Source organism: Heloderma suspectum, chromosome 7 (genome assembly GCF_057233095.1).
Source record: "Heloderma suspectum isolate Gila_16-S chromosome 7, 16-S_ref, whole genome shotgun sequence".
NCBI lineage: Eukaryota > Metazoa > Chordata > Lepidosauria > Squamata > Helodermatidae > Heloderma > Heloderma suspectum.
This window is the reverse complement of record NC_139464.1, coordinates 58,750,748-58,772,975: the sequence shown is the minus strand read 5'-3', so window position 1 is coordinate 58,772,975 and position 22,228 is coordinate 58,750,748. Positions and strand designations below refer to the sequence as shown.

Sequence of the window (22,228 nt, the reverse complement as noted above, 5' to 3'; positions counted from 1 at the left end):
CGCCTCCGAGCTTGGAGGTGGCCGCCTATTTGAACAGGATTGCGCCCTAAGGCTTTAAAGGTCAAAACCAGCACTTTGAATTGTTACGAAGTATGCTTTAATTTACATGGACATGCATATCACATACATGTAAACCAAACACATACCTGAGGGATCTTTTAGCGTTGAACTCTGGGTGCTTAGGAAAACCTGATACCCCCCAAAAGTTGAGAGAGTCAGAGACCACAACAAGGTCTTTGAAAGCAAATCTTTGATTTATAAAGAAGAATTGACATGAATTAAAATCACAAAGAGGGAAATTAGAACTATGCATACATTTGGGGAATTAGAATCATACATTAACACTCAAAAGGTTAAAAGACAGGCATTTAAAGTCAGTTGTGAAGCACACTGGGATGCATAGGAAATTGTGTGTGTGTGTGTGTGTTTGTATGTGTAGAAAGGGGGAGAAGGGGGGAAGGAACTTTCAGTTTGGGATTATTTGAATGGGGGAGTAACAGACTGTTGGGGGGGTTGATAGAGATAGTTTTAGAGGAAATGCAGGGTTTGGGGAGAAAGTGGAGGGAGAAAGAGCTAAAGCCTTGGCGTTTTGGAGTTTGGTATTGGGTGGGATATTAGGAAAAGGGATGAGAGAAGGGGAAGAAAAGATGATACAAGAATTTACCTCTCCTTATCGGCTGGCTGGTGAAGTGATGGGAAGCTCTGTTGAGTTCCTTCTCTGAGAAAGAAGGGGAGAAAGAAGGGAGGAAAAAAGGGGGGGTGCTCTTCTGAGCAGAAAGGATGGAAGGTGTCCTCCTTCCTTCTTTCCCTAGCTGCTGTTCTATGAATTTGGGTTGCTGTTTTTATCCTTTTTCTCTCAGGATGTAATAATCAGAATAAAACAAAACAAGTCTTTCTTTCAAGATTATTCAAGGATGTTGGAAAATGGATTTTTAGATGTCATACATTAAGGGAAGAAAGAAGACAATGGGATTCTCTTTCCTGATGGGAGTTGATGGGTGCATATTTCTGGCTTTCACAGGTCGCCAAGCGGATTTTTGGTGATGGTCTTAAGTAAAAGTGATAAAAGTATCATGTAGGCATGCTTGCTTACACAATATTGGGTTTCTTACAGCGTTAAAAGGCATTGAATTCTTTATTTTTCTTTCTATTTGGCTTAAACAGGAAGGTTAGAAATCAGCATAAAATATTTTCATGGTGGGGACTTCTGTAATTGTCCTGAGGCAAGATCTGAAATTTGCAAGTGTTAACTGAGGAATTAAGGCAATGAGAGCACAGTGGCTGGCCAGAAAGTTTATGCAAGAAGTCTGCATCTCCTTTTGGGTTGTGCAAGGCCTAACATCCTATGGGACCTGTTTTTCTGCCCTTTTCCAAGACCAAAGAACCTTAGTCCCCATCCAGATACAGGCCACATTTTCCCAGATCAGCAGAATTTTGGGGTACTTTGTAACAATTCCCCCCGTTGTTGCGGTGAGGACATAGAACTCACTCCCAACACTATAATATCTTTCTGGTGGCTGCCATCTGTATTTCTATGTTGTGAAGTTTGTGCATTTGGTGCTTCATCCAGCAAGCTAAAGCTATCATACATCCTCATAAAATCACTTGCGCGGCCAATATCACCACAATGGGGTGTAATGCAATGGAAAAAACTCCTCTTGCTATAGGGCTCCAACCAAGAAGTGTTTCCCACCAAGAATGGTTAGCAGCTGTTTCTACTTTGGCTAAAATTTGATTAACAACTTGACTGGCATGATTGACTTGTATCACTGCATTGTTACCTAATTCTTTTACTCTAAGTAGTTCTTCTTGTATGGAAGGGTGAGAGAGAAGGTTTCTAAGGACAGAGATACCAAAACCAAGAGATACGGAGGTAAGGGTAGTGAAAAGAGGGGGAAATGCTTTTAGGTGTTGTTCCGTAGTCCAAAGGTGTGTGGAAAGAAAAATCACATCCTTGCACGAAACTAATATTGCAAAAACAGTACTTGATATAGAATAGCATAGGCTGTATGGTTACATTGTTGATGATGATGAAATCGCAGTGGGTTTGGATGCAAATACATCCTTTTCCAATACAACTGAAAACTATTTTCTTGAATTACATTAAAATAACAATAAGAATTGTTTACAAGTTGTGGAGAAAAACAATCTTTATGAGCTTCAAAACTATCATCCTCACATACAAATCCTAAATCTTTTTGTTTTCTGCATCCTTCTACATTAATGGTTTCCCAATCACCTTCTCTCATACGAGCCCATTGGTAGGTATCTTTTGAATACATTACAGAATTTGTGTTGGTTTGATTCCCATATGAAACTACTGGACAGATGGGAAAGACTTCAGCAGCATCTACAGTGATTATTAATAAACAGAGCATGTTTTGGGGATAGTGGTATGTAGTATTTACTAACATCCACCATGCTTCTAGAGTTATTTCTCTCAAGGAGAGGTTTGACTTTATTAAGTGTTTTACTTCCATGGGAATGTGGCCTATGACAGCAGTTCTACTAATCATTTCTAGTACTATGGTCTGTGAAAGAGACTGAGCTTGAATGCATGGCTAATGAAATGTTGTCTTGTAGCGACTGCAGGCTCATCGCAATATGAATATTATCTTGTTCCATTAGGGACTCCCACACTGGTAACATTTTATTTATGGCTTGTGGTTCTTTAGTGAGCTGTGTGAATGATTTGGTGAGTGGTGATGCCACCTTGCCTAATTCTTTTGTTGAATATGATAATTTATTTTGTAATACTTCTATATTAGCAGCATCTAAAAAGCACACTCCTGTTCCTAGCCATCCTGTCCAGTCTCTTTTAACTCTTTTCCTTAGTTGAATTTTACTCCACATTCTTACCCAAGAATCCTATCCGATGTGGCTAATCTTAAGATAGGGAGCACACTGTGGTATTTTCTCAGAGATGTTCATTCCTTCAAAGTATACTTGGATTTCCTTTAAGGGTGTTTTGGGGTGCAAGACTAGTTGTTCAGGCTGATTGCATTTTAGCACATATGAACCTACAACAGGGTTCTTCACATGGCATAAAGAGGGAAGATCTGAGAGTACTGGGTTAATTTAAACACTGTTTTGTTTTTTGAAGCAATTTCTACTTTATATTCCCCTATTTCACTTTTACTTTTTGCGATGGTAACATACCCATACCATTTAAACTGGATTGAAGATGCTCGAGCATCACAATGCGTTCCTTGAATTTGGATAATCCATTCTAAAGGTCCTTGTTTACTAAAATCATCTGTACTTATTTCCCAGTTCCATAAGTCCCAGTTAGCTATACTGCGAGAATAATTTCTTCCTGATGGAGAAATTAGAGATAGCAGGAGTTCATTTGCTGGCGGTGGGATGTTTTGGGTTCGTATTACAACTGTTATGTAGAGGGGTGTATTTACTGTCTATGTTGCAGCAGCAAGAAAAGTGATAGCACAGTCTTTGTTTTTACTGCTGTTGGGTTCATGTTCCAGTGTCTTTGATTAGGGAAATATGGGCATACAAAACATCGGGGTGCTGGCACTTACAGGTACAGGCTTGTAGCAGAACTGTCTAAATTTTCCTGAGTTAGTTATGGTGCAGTTAGCTAAATGTTCCAAAGGGCAATTGCCTGGGGAGCTCAAATGGCAGTGGTAGAACCGCTGAGCTATATGTGGGTGCTGGAGTACATTGTCATATAATCCATGCATGTGGCACAGCAATCTGGTACTCTGGATTTTGCCTTTTGGAAAACAAGTCCAATGATTAAGCTGGATGGTGGTGTTGACATCAGGGCCATCATTCCTGGCAAAGATCCATCCATTGCATATTCTTGCTCCATTACTCAGTATCAACAGTAACTGCCACATCTTATTGGTAAGGAGGTTGTGCCTGGTAGGGAAAAGCAGAGATTGCAGTTCCCGCACCTCCCCCCGTTGTATACTAAACACACAAAATTATTTATATTCTTAATTGAGGGGTAAGATTGGGTTGTTTTTTCAGGGTACAGGGTTAATATCTAACTTGGCTATCATTTCAGAAATCTCTTTTTTCTTTTTGGTTTAGTGTTTATTTTGATAATCATTGAAACAACTTAGAACAAAATTACAAATTGGACATGAACGTGTCTCTTAAAAGTACTTCTTCTCTGTCAGCCATAGCACACAGGTTATGGGAGAGAGATGCAATTGTGGCAAAGGTACCTTCAGTGGAAGGAATGGCTGATTCAGGAGGAAGTGGAGCGTCTGGGGGTTTTCCCTTCCACTCTTTTAGTTGGGACGTGTGAAGGTACTTTCTCCATGGCTTGCCTCTTTTCCCTCTTGGAATTTCCACCTGATACACCATGGGACTTACTCTGTTTATTATTCGAACTGGACCTTCCCATTTATGTGTTAGGGAATGCTCATTTACAGAAAACTTCCTATACATGACTACCTGGCCAGTTTCCCATTGGATGGGCTTCTTGACCCATTCCCTCTTTTATCTACTTGGCCCTGTGTTTCTCCTGGGTGGAGAGCTACTTGTTTGTGCAACTTAGCAATCTCTTCTACTAAAGTTTGCACCCACTGATCAGTCACTACTTTGTCTTCCCATGAACTAGGAAGTTCTGTTCCAAGCCACCAAGACTCCGGCATGTGCCTGCCTGTCATTACTTCATGAGGAGTATAGCCATGTATTGCTTTTGATCCCCTTAGTGCTAGCAAAACTAAAGACAATTTTTCATCCCAGTCTTTTCCTGTGGCTTTACTTGTTTACGAAGGGCCTCTTTGAGAGTTCTGTTGGTGCGTTCTACTAATCCTGAAGATGCAGGATGACCTGCAGTATGAAACCTCTGTTGGATACCTAAAGCTTTACATAGCTCTTGCATCACTTCTCCCACAAAATGTGTTCCCAAATCTGAATCAATAAAATGCAGCTGGCTTGGTATAAGGTAGCTTCCTATGTTCCTTCTCCTCCCCTTATATTAAAGATAGATGTTGGTTGCAACAGATAGAATTTCCTGAGGCCTAAACAGGTGTTAAACTACCAGTTTAGATAATAATAAACATGGCCAGGGAGAAGGGAAAAGAAGTAGAAATGCCAGTCCTCCCTCATTTCTGCCCTGCCAATGCCATATGAATCCAGCAGGGCTTTGCGTATCTCAGAGGCTCCGACATGGAGCTCTCTGAGATAAAGATTAGGATTTAAAAGGTTAGTGTTTTAGAGGTGAAATCACCTGCTCTCACATCTCGTCTGTCTGTCTGTCTGTCTCTGTCCATCCATCCATCCATCCATCCATCCATCTAATCTCCTCTCCCCTTTTTGCCTTTGTTGAGAGGAGTCGTGGCCAGGCCAGACAGATTATCTGAGAAAGCTAATTCCTAATCGGCTCTGGTGTTAATTGTTTCTGACTGTCTTTGATCCTATTTGAGTTCTTCTTGACCAGCGACAGGGGCTTTGCTGCCTATGCCTGTGCTTCAGAGTGGCTAAAGACAAGGAATGGAGGTCTAGCACATTTCATCAGTCTACATTCAGCCTAGATCTGGGACACAGCAGAACAGTAACTGCAGTGGAAGCTAGAGCTGATCTTCCTCAATAGGCCTGATAGTGTGGAGTCTACAGAATGGGATCTTCTGAGAGAAATTACTTTTGATCATCTTATCTCTGAATTTTCTGCCAAGAAAAGTAGAAGATCCTTTTTATAATTATCCTTTTATAATAACCTGAATACAGTCTGTCATTATGTGTAAACATTTTCTTTAACTTTATAGATGTTTATATTAGTTGATGAAACATGAAAAGAGGACCCCATATGCAGAAAGGCTGAAGAAGTGTTCTGAACTGGAAGTATATCCAGTATAGGGGTGTGTGTGTGTGTGCATTTGTCTTTCAATTTTAGAGACATAAAATCTTACTGCGCTGCTTCTGACATCAACATAGATTTTTTAAAGGAGTATATGTGTATCTGATTGTGTGTGTGTGTGTGTGTGTGTGAGTGAGGGGGTGGTTCCTAGCAGAGGATGTACTCAGTAAAAAATAAGTCAACAGAACTTTTAGGTTGCATTACTTAGTAGTTGTAGGGGATGAACGCTCACAGAATAAAGTCAGGTGGTCTAAAAGTAGTAATCTTACCAATGAACTGTTCATCAAGGAGGGAGTACTAACTCAGGTGGTGTAGTGGAGCCAGAACTCATAGGAACACAGCACTGGCACTTTTTGATTAGCCAGGTTGCTGACATGATCTGCCACCCCCTCAGAATTCCCTGTTGCCTCTGAGTTGCAATCCTCACAGTAGAGAGAGAGAGTGTGTGTGTGTGTGTGTGTGTGTGTGTTGGGAGAGGGGGATGACTTTCCCCAACAATATATTGTTTCCTGTTGTAATGTGAAGTATTTTGGAGCTGGTTGATAGATAGAACAGAAAATTAAAACCCATTGGCTTTACAAAAGACCTGTCCGGGTGGAGATGAAAACTGGTAGAACGTGTTTGTCAATATGGATCAACACAGCTGCCTGCAATTTTGGACTCTCTTTGGGGGTGTGGCTATGGGGAGCATCATGATGAGCATCTGCACTTCAATATTTAGCACTACAACACTGCTGTGCTGTCCCAGAACAGCTGATAGGAGTGTTCCCAATGTTTTGAAAAAAGGCTTCATGCATATAGCCCCAAAGATCTGTGTGCACGATTCTTTAAACGGTGGTGGTGGGTGGGCGGGGGATATTTTTTATAATATTTTGCTCCATTTGAACCAAGTCATTGTTTCTTCTCCCTTGAGGAACAAACAAAAACTCATGGGGAACCAGAGTTCAATATGAGTCATACCTTCTTTATCCCAGCAAAATGTCTTGATTGATCAGGGCATGACCCAGGCTAAAAACGCTGGTGATGTGCCTAGCTGTAAGGAAGGCACAAGTCTGTACATGCCCCAATGTAGCTTTTACTGCCTAGCCCTTAGAAGCAATCTTAGTGAAGTTGTATAATCAAACATCTATTATAGTGGTGTGAGATTTATATGTCACCAAGAGCTGATTATGCATTTATGAATTCCAGTTAGGGCCGTGAAGGAATCGCTGCCTAAATTAGGTTGGAAGCTGTTCCAGCAACTTTCAAATGATGAAGTGTTTTAAGTGACAGTGACTAAGCTATTCCGTATGCCAATGAAACTGCTGAAAATTAAATTCCAAATGCTAATAATTTATGGATATTGTTTACTCATTTGGTTTGCATATTTTACTAGCAAAGACTGGTCCACTGACACTTTTGATAAGAACTGATAATTAAGCTCCATACTTCAGCTCCTGGCCTTAACATCCTCAGTCTGACTGATTTGTTAGTTGATAGGCCATGAGGGTGATTTTTTAAAAAAAGTTTTATTGATCTGAATTAAAAATTTCACAAAACAGGAAAAACATAGAGCAATTGCATAAACTACTGCTCAGTGCTACAGTATAAAAGGTGAGTAGAACTGGTATCTAAGACAGCACTCCTAACTCGCATATTCTCTGGCTGGTGGGGGTTAGGATGGGGAAAAGGCACCCTTTCACCAACAGAAAGCTGTTGGTGGGACATGTTTGCTGTGCCCCACATGCCCCAGTTGTGGAGATTGCTGCAGATGTAAATCTAAATGGGCCATTCTGGGAGTGGGTCAGGAGAAGTGGAGCTGGATCCACTGGATACAATGCCCCTCCATTCTTTCAAATACTCCGTGCCTGGTATCGTTTCCCCCCATTTCAATGGGGAGATTTTGTTTTTGTTTTTTAAAAAAGATCCACCAGGGAAAAACTAAGGCAATAAAAAGGTGCCCCCTACCTCACCCTCGCCATCATGAGCCAGCCAGTTTTTAGAAATGGTGGATCACCTCCCATCGCCAGCACTTAAGATTGCTCTCTAATTCATTTAACTTAATTAAAATATGTTTCTGCATGGTATATTCTGATACCTGCTTGTATTCTTATTCATTATATACAGAGTTTACAGCTCAATCTTATGCATTTTTACTCAGATCTAAGTCCCACTGTGTTCTATGCATTTTTATGAGCTTTGGAAAATACAGCATGTAGTTGTTAAGAGTAGAATCTACCACCAGAGGAATCTGATATGTGCAACACCTACCATGGACTAATTCATTCAACTGAGGGTTCCATCCCCTCCAACTAGGTAGTACTCACAATTTAGCCTCAATTGACTATTTTTTTTTTTACGTAGTACACCACCTAAAATTGATCTCCAGCTAGTACAGGGACTGTCATGTTTCTCTGCACTTCTGCCCTATGTGACTCAGGAACCTGTGTGTTTCACCCAAGGCGACAGGCAGATACAAACAGATTTTGTGCTTTCAGCAATGGAGATCAACCACTGCTGCCTCTCTCTCCCAAAATGCATTGCTAGATGTAATCTGATACCTACGACACCTACCATGGACTTATTTATTCACTCTACAATCTCCATTTTGAGACTCTCTGAACTGCAGACCTCATGGTTGCCAGATCTGGCCAAATCTTTGGACTTTTATGTTTTTTGCCCCTGCCCTGTTTTTTTTTTTTTTGCACCATCTAGACTGATGAAGAGTTCTGGAGAACTCAAACGCTTGCACATTTCTGTGGAATTTTGGTTGGTCCTAATAAAGGTATTGCCCAACTGTGGATTTTAGATAAATAGATGTATCAATATTGTTAGAGCTGCTGGTCAACCACTTTTTTTGCTGGGAAGATTACTAATGGTTTCATTTATTTATTTCTATACTGCCCAAAAGCCAAAACTCTCTGGCTTTAACAATTGAGAGAGCAATCCTATGGCTGCTAGATGGTGGCTAGATGGCCATAGGATATGCTGTTTTCCTGGAACCGACCTCAGAGCCTGCCCTCCAAGGTCAGTTCCTGGAAAACTGACCTTCCCCCACTTCCATGCTGCCTTGGAGGCAGCATGGAACAGCCCCATTTTCACTCTCTCAAGACAAGCGCAGAGCAGCTGAAAAGGGGTGTGGCTGGGGGCGTTCTGGGGTGGGGAGGGCATAGCTGTGTGTACGCCACATCCAATGTGTCATACAGCGGCCTCCTTCCCTGCTCTGTGCTCCTGCAGCTAGACAGCTGCGATTGGCTGTCTAGCTGAAAAAGCAGGGCAGGAGAAGCACAGAGGGAATGATTCCCTCCGTGCTTCTCCTGCCCTTCTTAGGATAGGCAGTTTGGAGGCAGCTGCCTATCTTGATAGGACTGTGCACTAAGTCATCCCTGTGGGTCAGTGGTTAGGAGATCGTCTACTCATTGTTGGGAATTCCTCTATGTTTTTGAATGACATGAGACCTCAGGGCTTAGAAAAATGACATCCTTCTGGCTAAGGGGAGGGGATAGATGAGTTGTTCTGAGAAACAGCAGTTTGGTGGTTTGGAAGAGATGAAAAGCAGGGTGGGGAAGAAAAGCACGGGGTTGTCTTTAGATGAAGCATCAGGGGCTCTCTCTCTCTCCCTCACTGCTGGCTTATAGGAGTTCTTTGCCTCCACTAATGCTCTGCTTATATATTTGTAATTAAAACAAATATTACAAATACATTCTAAATCCCCAGTGTTCCTCATTCAAAAGAAACTAAGCCCAGTAGCACTGTTCCTCGAACATTTTGCTACTCAAGGAAGTTCGGAGCACAAAGTAATATATACATAAGAAAGAGATGCTGCTGCTGCTGCTGAATGATGCTTAATCTCTTCTGCTTACTAAATAAAATTTCCAAAGTGCAATGTGATTATATTAAGTTGCGCAAAATTCAGTTTAACAAGATAGAAATGTAAACCTTTCAATTGGTTGAATGAAGACTGTGTACATATAGTGTTTTTCCACGTCAAAATATCTCATGTGGGAACAAAATGAAGGTATAATATGAAATATTGTTATCCAGTGATGAACACTGAGGCAGTGGCACAGAAGATTGGATGCATTAGAGAGGGTCAATAGTTTAGCAGTGGAGCCCATCCTTTGGGTACAAAAAGATCTGAGTTTAATGTTAAAAGGATTAGGGATAGCAGGTGATGTGAAAGTCTGCTGCCAGTCAGAGTAGACTAATAGACTGTTGTGGTATTTTGGATAATACAGAATAAAAAACAGGAAATAAGGCTAGAAAATCAATATACAGAATGTGTAATGTCCTCCAACAGTCATTACACTTCAGTAGATTTAAGGGACTAGATTTAGTAGATAGGGTCCCGGAAGAACTATGGACAGAAGTTCGCAACATTGTTCAGGAGGCGGCAACAAAAAATGTCCCAAAGAAAAATAAAACCAAGAAGGCAAGATGGCTGTCTGCTGAGACACTGGAAGCAGCCCAAGAAAGAAGGAAAGCAAAAGGCAACAGTGATAGGGGGAGATATGCCCAATTAAATGCAAAATTCCAGAGGTTAGCCAGAAGAGATAAGGAATTATTTTTAAACAAGGGCAAGCAATGCACGGAAGTGGAAGAAGAGAAGAGAATGGGAAGGACAAGAGACCTCTTCCAGAATATTAGAAACATCGGAGATAAATTCCAGGCAAAAATGGGTATGATCAAAAACAAAGATGGCAAGGACCTAACAGAAGCAGAAGAGATCAAGAAAAGATGGCAAGAATATAGGGAAGATCTGTATAGGAAGGATAATAATATCGGGGATAGATTTGACGGTGTGGTCGGTGAGTTAGAGCCAGACATCCTGAAGAGTGAGGTTGAACGGCCCTTAAGGAGCATTGCTAATAACAAGGCAGCAGGAGACGATGGTATCCCAGCTGAACTGCTTAAAATCTTGCAAGATGATGCTGTCAAGGTGATGCATGCCATATGCCAGCAAATTTGGAAAACACAAGAATGGCCATCAGATTGGAAAAAATCAACTTATATCCCCATACCAAAAAAGGGAAACACTAAAGAATGTTCAAACTATCGAACAGTGGCACTTATTTCACATGCCAGTAAGGTAATGCTCAAGATCTGGCAAGGTAGACTCCAGCAATTCATGGAACGAGAATTGCCAGATGTACAAGGAGGGTTTAGAAAAGGCAAAAAAACTAGAGACCAAATTGCCAATATCCGCTGGATAATGGAGAAAGCCAGGGAGTTTCAGAAAAATATCTATTTCTGTTTTATTGACTATGCTAAAGCCTTTGACTGTGTGGATCATAACAAATTGTGGCAAATTCTTGGTGGTATGGGGATACCAAGTCATTTTGTCTGCCTCCTGAGGAATCTGTATAACGATCAAGTAGCAACGGTAAGAACAGACCACGGAACAACAGACTGGTTTACGATTGGGAAAGGCGTACAGCAGGGTTGTACACTCTCACCCTACCTATTCAACCTGTATGCAGAACACATCATGCGACGTGCTGGGCTTGATGAATCCAAGGCTGGAGTTAAAATTGCTGGAAGAAACATTAACAATCTCAGATATGCAGATGATACCACTTTGATGGCTGAAAGCGAGGAGTTGCTGAGGAACCTTATGACGAAGGTGAAAGAAGAAAGTGCAAAAGCTGGGATGCAGTTAAACCTCAAAAAACCCAAGATTATGGCAACCATCTTGATTGATAACTGGCAAATAGAGGGAGAAAACGTGGAGGCAGTGACAGACTTTATATTTCTAGGCACAAAGATTACTGCAGACGCTGACTGCAGCCAGGAAATCAGAAGACATTTACTTCTTGGGAGGAGAGCAATGACAAATCTTGGTAAAATAGTTAAGAGCAGTGACATCTCACTGATGACAAAGGTCCGCATATTTAAAGCAGTGGTATTCCCCGTAGTAACCTATGGCTGCGAGAGCTGGACCATAAGGAAGGCTGAATGAAGGAAGATAGATGCTTTTGAACTGTGGTGCTGGAGGCAAATTCTGAGAGTGCCTTGGACTGCAAGAAGATCAAACCAGTCCATACTCCAGGATATAAAGCCAGACAGCTCACTTGAGGGAATGATATTAAAGGCAAAACTGAAGTACTTTGGCCACATCAGGAGAAGACAGGATACCTTGGAGAAGATGCTGATGCTAGGGGAAGTGGAAGGCAAAAGGAAGAGGGGCCGACCAAGGGCAAGATGGATGGATGATATTCTGGAGGTGGCGGACACGACCTTGGGGGAGCTGGGGGTGGCGATGGCTGACAGGAAGCTCTGGTGTGGGCTGGTCCATGAAGTCATGAAGAGTCGGAAGTGACTGAACGAATAAACAACAAAACACCAACAAAAAGCACTAGTGTAGATCTAGGCTGGGTTGACAAAAGAATCTGATTTAGCAACTTCCAGAGTTGTTATTGCAATGGCCTAACACTCCCTGTATTCTACTGAGTGAGGGTGGACACTTATGGATCACCAAAAAAGAGGAAAGGCATCATCAAAGAAGAGGACAAAAGAAGGTGCTGATTTGCATAATATTTGCATATGCTAATTCATATGTATAGATGCCAATTTAGGGTTTTTTTTTGCAATATTGTAGACAATACTGGGCTAGATAAACCACAAGTCTGATTTGTTATAAGGCAACTTCCTTTGTAGATAAAGGGAGTAATTTCATTTGATGGTCTATTACTTAGAAGAACATCAGTCTGAATGAGCTTCTCTCATTCCTGGCTTACGTTAAGCATGGATCAGCTCTGCCAAAATCCTGTAGTAGACTCCACTTTTCACTTACTTGATGTAATTTTCTAAGTACCCAGTCTATGAATAGTCTGAAACAAAGTCAGCACCAATTCTTATTAGATTATTATTCCGAGTTGGCAAACTTCCCACAACAAATTATTCAGATGTACATCACAACATATTTATTTATTACATTTCTGCACTCCCTAATAGATGAAGCTCTCTGGGTAGTTTACGAAATACAGCTAAAACCATAAGATAAGATATAAAAATGTAAAATTTAGCATAAACCCCTAAAAGAATAAAACAGCTAAAAAATTAAACCAATAGTGCTAAGATCTAAAAAGCACAACACCGTTTTTAAAAACTGAAGGTCTAAAAACTAAGGGCACAATCCTATGCATGTTAGTCAGAAAAAAGGCCTACAACTCCCACATGCCCCAGCCAGCATGGGAGTTGTAGGTCTTTTTTTCTGTCTAAACATCCATAGGATTGTGGTTTAAATGAATAAAAAGGTACTCAAAAAGGTCCACAATATAGGTGACAGGTGAACCTATGTCCCACCACTGAAGAGGTCCTCTTCTCAGTAGCCACACACCTCACCTCATTTGGCAGGGGGACCCAGAGAAGGCCTCTGAAGATAATCTTAGGGTATGGACAGATGAATTTGGGATGAGACAATCCTTCTGGTGACCTGGCACCAAGACGTTTAGGGCTTTAAAGGTCAATGCCAGCACTTTTAATTGGATTGACATGTTAAGAGAGACTGACCTAGCTCACATGATCACCACAGCCCACCAACCCACATAAGCCATGGTGGGTTCTACCACATGCTGGGTGGCTTTGGAATATTCAAACCATAACTGCAGTTTGATGTGTCATGTGAACTCAGTGGGGTGGGTTGTTAATGGTTAACAAACCACAACCCTAGAACAGTCCATGGGTCATGGGTTGTTTGTTAACTATGCCAACAATCCATCCTTGCTGGGTTTGTGTGACACACCAAGCCACAGTTGTGGCTTGAATAGTCAAAATGGCTGCCTGAATGCACCATGGGTTAATTAACCCACAGTGGCTTAGTGTGATGTGCAAACCAGCCCCTTAAGCTGAAATGCCACTTCTTTTACTCTTTGCACTTTTTACTCTGCTCTGATTAGGACAGAAGCAAAATAAACCCCAAACAGTCAGCTTTCAATTAATGCCATGCAAAGCTAGAGGTTGGGTGGTGGGACTGAATGTATTGATATGAATATAATGTGAGTACATTATATGAAATGTACAGAAAATAGTAATATTTAAATACAACAGAAGAATAGTAATATTTAAATGCAAGCTAAACATTTTTTATTATATACAATTATGTTGGAAGTGCTTCACACACTTCACACATCACAGACATAATGTTATAATTTCACAAGCCAATGAAACATTGCTTGAATGCATTATATTGTTTACTTCATGTATTTTATATAGTTGTTTATTGTTGCCTTAGGATAGGGCACAAGAGTTCACTATTGAGCTTTTTGGAGATCCAGTATGATGTAGTGTTAGAGTTTGGGACTTCAGTTTTTATTTACTTATATTTTTAATCCACCCAATAACAAATGTTCTTAAGACAGGGAAGACCCAGTTTCAAATTCGTGCTCAGCTATTACACTTACTGGGTAACCATGGGCCAATCACCTCCCTTACTCTCACATGCATCATACCACAACCCCAAGCTGAACTAGAACTCAGTTTCTAATTCAGTATGGGAGGAGGGAGCCTCCCATGGTAAGATGGAAGGGAACCCCACACATATAAAAGCAATTGTACTCTTAGCAATTATAGCTGGCCTCTCCATCCACGGAACCACAACAAGCACAGCAGATGGATGACTGTCTTCCTGTGCTCAGGCGATCCGAACACAGCTAAGGATCCAGATGGGTCAATGCATGTGGTGTTCATATATGTGAGGTTGTACTATGTCTTAATAAGAATCCAATCACTGACTTTCAAGATGAGGTTCTGTAGAACTGAGCCCTTTTCATGTCCCTGTTTATAATCATTCCTTTAAACCCCCCCCCCCCCGCCCCAAAGGAATGTCTTTGTGCCAGTGGTGTCAGGGAAAGGGCTGTGGAACTAGCCATTTAAAACTTTATTAATTTATTTATTAAATTTATTAATTTATTTATTAAATTTATTAATCGCCCATCTGACTGGTCACCCAGCCACTCTGGGCGATGTACAACCCACCATAAAACAATTTTAAACAATAAAATTTTACCGTAATTTTTTTTTTTTTAAATACCCTAACCCACCCCAAATGCCTGCCTGAACAACCACGTTTTTAATGCACGACGGAAGCTCATTTAAAACTTTGGCTTCTTTCCCTCAGTCATGCTGGACTCAGCACTCATCCACTCAGGTCACCAAATATTTTGGTGCTATGTGGATACTTTTTCCTCTAAAGCCCATATTGACCATGGGCCTGAGGGATTTTTTTTCACCTACACCACACTGGCCAGGATAGGTTGTAGTAGGTAGGCAAGCTGTTTAAAATGGTGAGAGTGGGTCAAGGTTCAGAGTGGGTCAAGGGGGAAAAGAACAAACTGGAGAGAACCTTGAGGCACCTTTGTGTGATGGAGGCCTCCTCAGACCTACCCACCAAGGCTGCAATCTGGTGAAGGCAGGAGTTCCACTTGAGGCCTACCCATACTCACCCACTCAAAGCTGTGAGGCTGGGGTTGGGTTGTTGTTGGTGAGGTGAGCCAAACTCCCTCAGCACACTAAGTACCAGATAGGAAGGGCTACTCTGGGGCCCCAGAGCCAATGCTGCTCATCTCAAAATCTGAGGTGTAAAGAAATGCTCCAGTGCTCAGGTTAATATGAAACTGTATAGGGAGAAGGAATTTTGAGAATTTAGTATTATAGCCCATTGCACAAAGTCATGACTTCTTTGGAATCCAAAAAGTCATTGTCTTGTCTCTTTATTTCAGAGGCCTGGGTGTAAAGTTGCTTCTGCACTTAGGCTAAATGTGTGGAGATGGAAAGAGTGAAACAGTTTGCTTGCTGGTCCAGCTATATTTGCACCTTTATGGCCCTGCCATCCTTGAATTCAGAATCACAGCTAAAAAGTGGAGTTGATATACATACAGTGATATGTGCATAGGCTTCGATACGGAGTTTTATATGTGTGGCAGACTCTTCTGTTCTGACGTCGTGCTGAACACATGGATGTTGTTGGTGGGGGCATGCCATTCAGGGGCAGGGCCTCTAGGTGCTGTCTTGCACCCTGTCCACATGTTAGCCTATGCACAGAGGTGAATTTGTGAACAGGGCTATAGTGGGAATGCTTGGAGGAAGGAACACAACTGTACCACTGTTCCCATCCCTGGTATCATTGCACCTTGCATGTTCTGCTGTCCCTGCCTCTGAAGCTGCAGATGGAGCAGACGTACTCCATGCAAGTGGGAACCCTGAATGATTGAGATTAAAAAGAGGATAAAGGGAAAACAACCACCACACAGAAATAAGTATTAAATCAATGATCCCATCATCTCTAAGAAAGGATAATTGCATTGTCAAGACAAGGCATGCCATTAGTCTCTGATTAAATCAATTCCACACTCTTTGAGAATAAAATAGATGTAAAATCTGTAGTAAAAGGAAACGATAATAAAAGCCAAGGACATCTTTGCCAGGCCTAACTAGTTTATGAGTCCTATATTCCATGTGCATGCTGCCATGCTTCCTGTTTTGAGTTACATCCACGAAATGTCATACAAGATGACACATTCCATGCCCTGAATTATGGATGGTTCTTACCATGATGTTACTGTGATCCAGAAGACCATAATGGGAGCTTTGAAAGCCCATAAATCTGTGAACATGAATTCCACCCCCTTCATAAAAACCAAACTATTCTTCCAAGTTAAAAATACAGAGCAATAACACCTAATTAGACACAGACACATAAATCATAAATATGAAAGTTAAAATGAAAGCCAAATTAACCCTGTCTCTTTCCTTTAAGTGAAGCCCTGAACACAGTGTTTACATAAACAGACATATACCAAATTAAATCCTGGTGCTTTTACAAAAGATATATTTACAGCCCTCTCCCTCGCCAAATTACAGGTTTTCTTCCTTATGCTTAATTTATTCAGGTCCCTTTAATCTTTATCACACAACCATATTGAATTTCACAATGAATATTTAGGAGCATTCAGAACTTAAAACAGAAGCATTTGGCTCAGTCATTTAAATGAAAGTTACAAGTCAATCAATGAAACAATAGCCCAACAATATGATACTGGAGTACCTCAAACTAAGGGCCAAACTAGATTCAGTGTCTAAACACCCTGATGTAGGGCATGGGAGGGTGTGCCCAATTTAGTGGATTATAGATGAGGGGAGCTGAAGCATTCTAGTTCCTGAAGCTTAGGTCTCTACAGTCCTCCTCCCAATTGCTTTTCTCACCATCAGACTAGGGATATCAGAGGATTCTGCCATGGATCTCAGTGAGGCCGAATGCCAGTGCATTCGGCCCCCCCAAAATCCATGGCGGAACGAGGCCCCCCCACCCTCCCACTCTGCAAAAGGCGCGCGAAATAGAGCATCTACCTGGTACCGTTCGTGCTGCTTTGCAAATTTCACTTCCCCATTTTTGCCGTGATAGGCTACGTAAATACTTACGTAGCCTATCACAGCTAATGCAGGGATGTCATTTGCGGAGGCCGTGATAGGCTACATAAATATTTACATAGCCTATCACAGCAAAAAAAAGGGAACGCAAATGGCGGCTGCTATGGCGGCCGCCATTTGCGTTCCTGTTTTTTTGCTGTGATAGGCTACGTAAATATTTACGTAGCCTATTACGGCGAAAGACAGGGGCACAAATGGCAGCCGCTACGCCATTTGCACCCATTTTTTTGCCGTGATAGGCTATGTAAATATTTACATAGCCTATCACGGCAAAAAAACAGGAATGAAAATGGTGGCTGCCGTAGCTGCCACCATTTGCATCTGCAGGCTCTGCACGCCTGCAAATGCACCTGGCTGGCGGCTCTGCGGAGTTGCCATGGAGCAGAGCTGGCTGAGTTAGGATTTCGCGGGGAGGTACGGAGCACCTCCCCCCCCCCCACGAATCACCCCTTCGAAAAGGTAAGTGACTTTCATGCATCCCTACGCCAGACTCACTGGTGTTGAAGCCCCAGATGGGAGAAAAAGCAGCTCAACTATAGGTGTAAGAGAGGCAGGCATGGGATAAGGGTCAGCACCCTAGGGTGGCCATATGTCCTCTTTTATGGAGGACAGCCCTGTATTTGGAAGGTTGCCAGGGAACGTTCCCTATTTTGAAGGAATCCTCTATTCACAACGGAACCAAATCAGTCTGGATTTTGATGAATGTGACCAGCAGATTCCACAGCAGACTGGCTTTCCCCCTGTCAGGCGGATTCCACCAACTTGGGGACCATTTCTTTCTTTCTTTCTTTCTTTCTTTCTTTCTTTCTTTTTTTTTAACTTTCCTGATTTTGCTCACGTTTTGTCAATTCTTTTCCTGCATTTTTTCATGCAAGATTTTTTTAAAAAATGGCCAAAAATGCACATTACCCCATAGGCTAAAGCTGGAAAATGCACATTTGGGGGGGGGGGGTTGTGCAAAGGGGTGGGATTTGTGCATTTTTGAATGTGCAAATTTGCATAAATGCAGATTTGCACAAATTCAGGAACTAAACCAAATCCGATTCCGTCAATGACTGCAGAATGAAAGGCACGTCACAATCCACGAAACACAGCCAGAATGAGTTTTAAACAATCCGTACCTCCCTACCCACTGGTGCTCTATTTCAAGGGGTCTCTAATCCATGTTCATTATACAAATAAAGAGCCATCAGAAGGACTTGCTGGACCCCCATGGAGCCCATCAAGAGCACCTGGACAGCAGACTGAGCAAGGCACACAGGTCATCTGGTAATAGCCTTCCACACTATGGTGAGATATACTGCATTTCTATTTAAATTATAATAACTATTTCTAAATTTGCATATACACATATAAATTAGCATATGGAAATGTTATTCAAATTTGTATCCTCCTTTGCCCTCTTTTTTGGTGATTCACAATTGGCCACCCTACCCCTTGACCATGCAGCTCACTGGGTCTTTAAAACATCCCCCCCCCCACTTCTACATTCCATGCTCTAGGTTTAAACACCCAGATCTGCCTGAATCAATCATGTCTAGTTTGCCCTAAGTCCTTTGGTCTTATAGAATTACAAATAAGCCTCAAAATGCAGATGATTTCTTAAACCTCTTTACAAGACATATATGGGAAATTTGTTTCTCATATTATCTATTGTTGGCTGGCTCGGTCTGGATAAAGGCGGATTCCCTCAATATTGACCACTCTTTGAAGATGTTTTACCCTCTGCAAAGTTAGGATGTTTCGGTCAGCTTTGGAAGTGAAGTGATAACTAAACCTTCCACCGGGCGCCTGAAGCTGGTGTCCATGAACCTCCCCTAACAATATTTTTGGAACATGCGCCCAGGGCAGGCACACCAAACTGGCATCTTCGAGCTCATCAGAAGCACTTCATTAACTCCAAATACAACAGAATTGTTTTGTCCCAGATTTCATCTGGGGATAGTGATATTCATTATTCAAAGTACATCTTTAAGTAATCAAGTTTACTCACCCTAAATAGTTGATTTTTTATTAATTACTTTCTTGTTTATTTTAACATACACCCTGATCAATATTCATAAACAAAGCTCAGCTTTCAGTAATAAGAGTGGTGGACAAAGTTGTTTTCAATAAAATCTGAATAAGGCTGATTCAAATCTCATATTCATAAGCCAGCTCTTAAAGCTAATGTAGATTGTGATTCACCTTGCTGCTGTTCGCAATTGCTTGCTGGTAAGAGTAAAGGAATGACACATAACCAACATTAGTCTGGTATCAGATACTGCCATTGCCTTGAAGAGATTCCAGAGAGTCTGCACATGCAATGCAAATACATCAAGCGACTAGATTCACAGCTTTCCCCAAGCTAGTGTCCTCCATGTTTTGGTCTACTTCCAGCATTCCCATGCTGCTTGGGACTGATGCCAGTTGAAGTCCAAAACTTCTGGAGGGCACCAGCTTATGGAAGGCTGAACTGGAAGAGATTCTTATGAGGATACTTTCCTATAGGCATCCATATAGGCCAATATAATATTTCTTTGACTTTTGGGATTCTCCAGTTAAGGAATATGCTAGCATATCTCATTTTGTTGAATAACTTGAATCTGGAATGGAAGAAAATGTATCTGGTTGTTTTAAACCAATAGCAGATTGGAGTACTGAGAAATATGTTCAATGTTTAGTATTTTGCATTTCAATGCTGTACTGCCACTGGTACTGCCTAGTCAGCAATACACCTGTGTCCTTGTGTGGCTCTTGGTAACCCCAAGGGGTTGCCAAATTATAAGCACAACACTTATAGTTGCATCCTGCAATTATAGAGGAGTGGAACTATTTTAGCTAGCACAGCAAGAAAAACAAAGAGAAAATCCCTGCTATATAGGTGCAACGCACAATCAGAAAGACCCATAACAACAGCTTGGCAAAGCGGACATTCTGACCCTTGAATGAACTATGCCACTAGAACACAGGGAACTTTGCATAAAGTCCCTCCTCTTTCCCATGGCTTCATCATTTCTTTTATTTGCAGACATCCTACCACTTATTATTGTCTGACACTGTTAACAAGAGAAGAGGAGCTCAATGACGATACTCGTTTTTCAGTAGAGATTTCAAATTTCACTCAAAATACTAATTTTGACATGCAAATACCAAATAAAAGTACCAACAGCAAAAGTGGAACATTTTAATAACATTCCAGCTGCATACTAAGACTGCCTTCCGGTTGACTGATTCCCATGAAACACACTTCATTGGAAAGCTCTTGATACGCAGATTACATAACAACCGTTTTCACTATATTTCAAATTTGGGAGTTTATTTATGTCCATAAAGCTGTTATTTTTGAAGAATTAGGCTATCTTCTATAACAATGTACTATGAAGTTTAAATTTTAATATCAAAAAACGTCAAGTATAATTAAACAAACATAATAGCAAAATGAAGTATGAACACAAAAAAGTATCTGTACACCCTGATAAACACAGGCACAGGCCAATTACAATGATATGCCAGTAACATATGGCCTGTAAACAAACCATGAAGGGATTAAGAGGCACTTACAGTTATAAGTAACCCAGTCAATGTTTAGTTATTGCTCAGAAAGAAATCTCCTGATGTTAAATTTAACAAAATAACTAAAGGCTTACAGAAACTTTTAAATGTTAAGTTAAACCTTTCATTAGATTTGATTTTTCTCCACAAACTGTGTTCATGGGGAACCAACTTGTTAAAAAGTATTTTAACTAGCATTCTTTCATCAATCCCTCTGTTATTCCTAGATCATGGCTATAATCCAGAGGAGTGTATACTCTCATCATCATCATCATAATCTCCTCATACTTTCTGCTAGTGCCCCAGAAAACTGCCCCCAAACAATGTCATAACTCATCTGAACTTGATTCCCAACACTATACAGCAGTGAGGTCTGTGCTTGCTGTCACTGATCCCTCCCTCCATAAAGAGATTCCCTTGCACAGAATAACACGGGACATTCAGACCCATCAGAACTGCAGAGGCCAAGATGACTCAGCAGGGTGATTCCTCACCTGCACCCACTCACCATTCTACCACAAACATATGCCTAAATGCAAGGCTTTACTATTTCACATTGTCACTTATTTGGGAGAAATGAAAAGTATACACTTGGGGATAACACTAGATGGGAGTTAACTCTGGCCCCCAATCCAGTTTTCCACTCCTAAATGTGTCCCAAATTGCAGCCCATTTCTATTGTAGCAGAGAACGTAATGGATGCCAGTTAGAACTGAATCAGCCCCCAGTGGAGGCTGGTGGCTCCAATGTCAGTGGGGCTGTGAATCCACTCTGGGTTTCAGTCAGAACTCGAAAGGAGCTATACAAGGTGCTGAACCCTATCCCCAACATGGGTCCAGCCCCTTGGAGAGCTCCTTTGCAGTTCTGACCAGTTCTGACTGAAACTCAGAGCGGATTCACAGCCCCACTGATATCAGAGCCACCAGCCTCCGCTGTCAGCCCCTATCTAAGGCATTCTGCCCTCAGTCCTGTTTCATGGCCCTGCTAGACTGTGACATAATAACCCAAATTCTAATTTAATCTAATCTTCTAAATATATAAACCTAAAATATAAGAGGGTTTTAACAAACGTTTCAAATTTAAAGGGTTAAAACTGAATTACTCCAAGGGTGGTATAACAGTGCAAGCAACATCAAGAACTTTCACATCTGATGAAGGAGGCATGTAGCCATGAAACATCAAGCCAAACTAAATTTGCTGGATTTTATGGCGCTACTAGAGTCGGGGGTGGTGGTGCTCCTGCAGAACACATGCCACATTCTTCTAAACACATAATTTCATTTATTTAAAACACTTCTTGGCCGCCTTTCAAGGCAGAAGCCCTCCCAAGGTGGATTACAGCAGTAACAGAAAAACAGTTAAAGTATTAAAAGCAGTAAAAACATACAAACAATAAAAACAACAATAAAAGCCAACAATAAAACCAGCAACAACAGCAGCAGCAGTAACAGCAACAAC

At 41.4% G+C, this 22,228-nt stretch overlaps 1 pseudogene; it reads right to left on the bottom strand.

Moving 5' to 3' along the window:
• Positions 1-1,497: 1,497 nt before the first annotated feature.
• LOC146339844 (uncharacterized) overlaps positions 1,498-22,228 on the bottom strand; it is a 64,000-nt pseudogene continuing 43,269 nt past the window's right edge.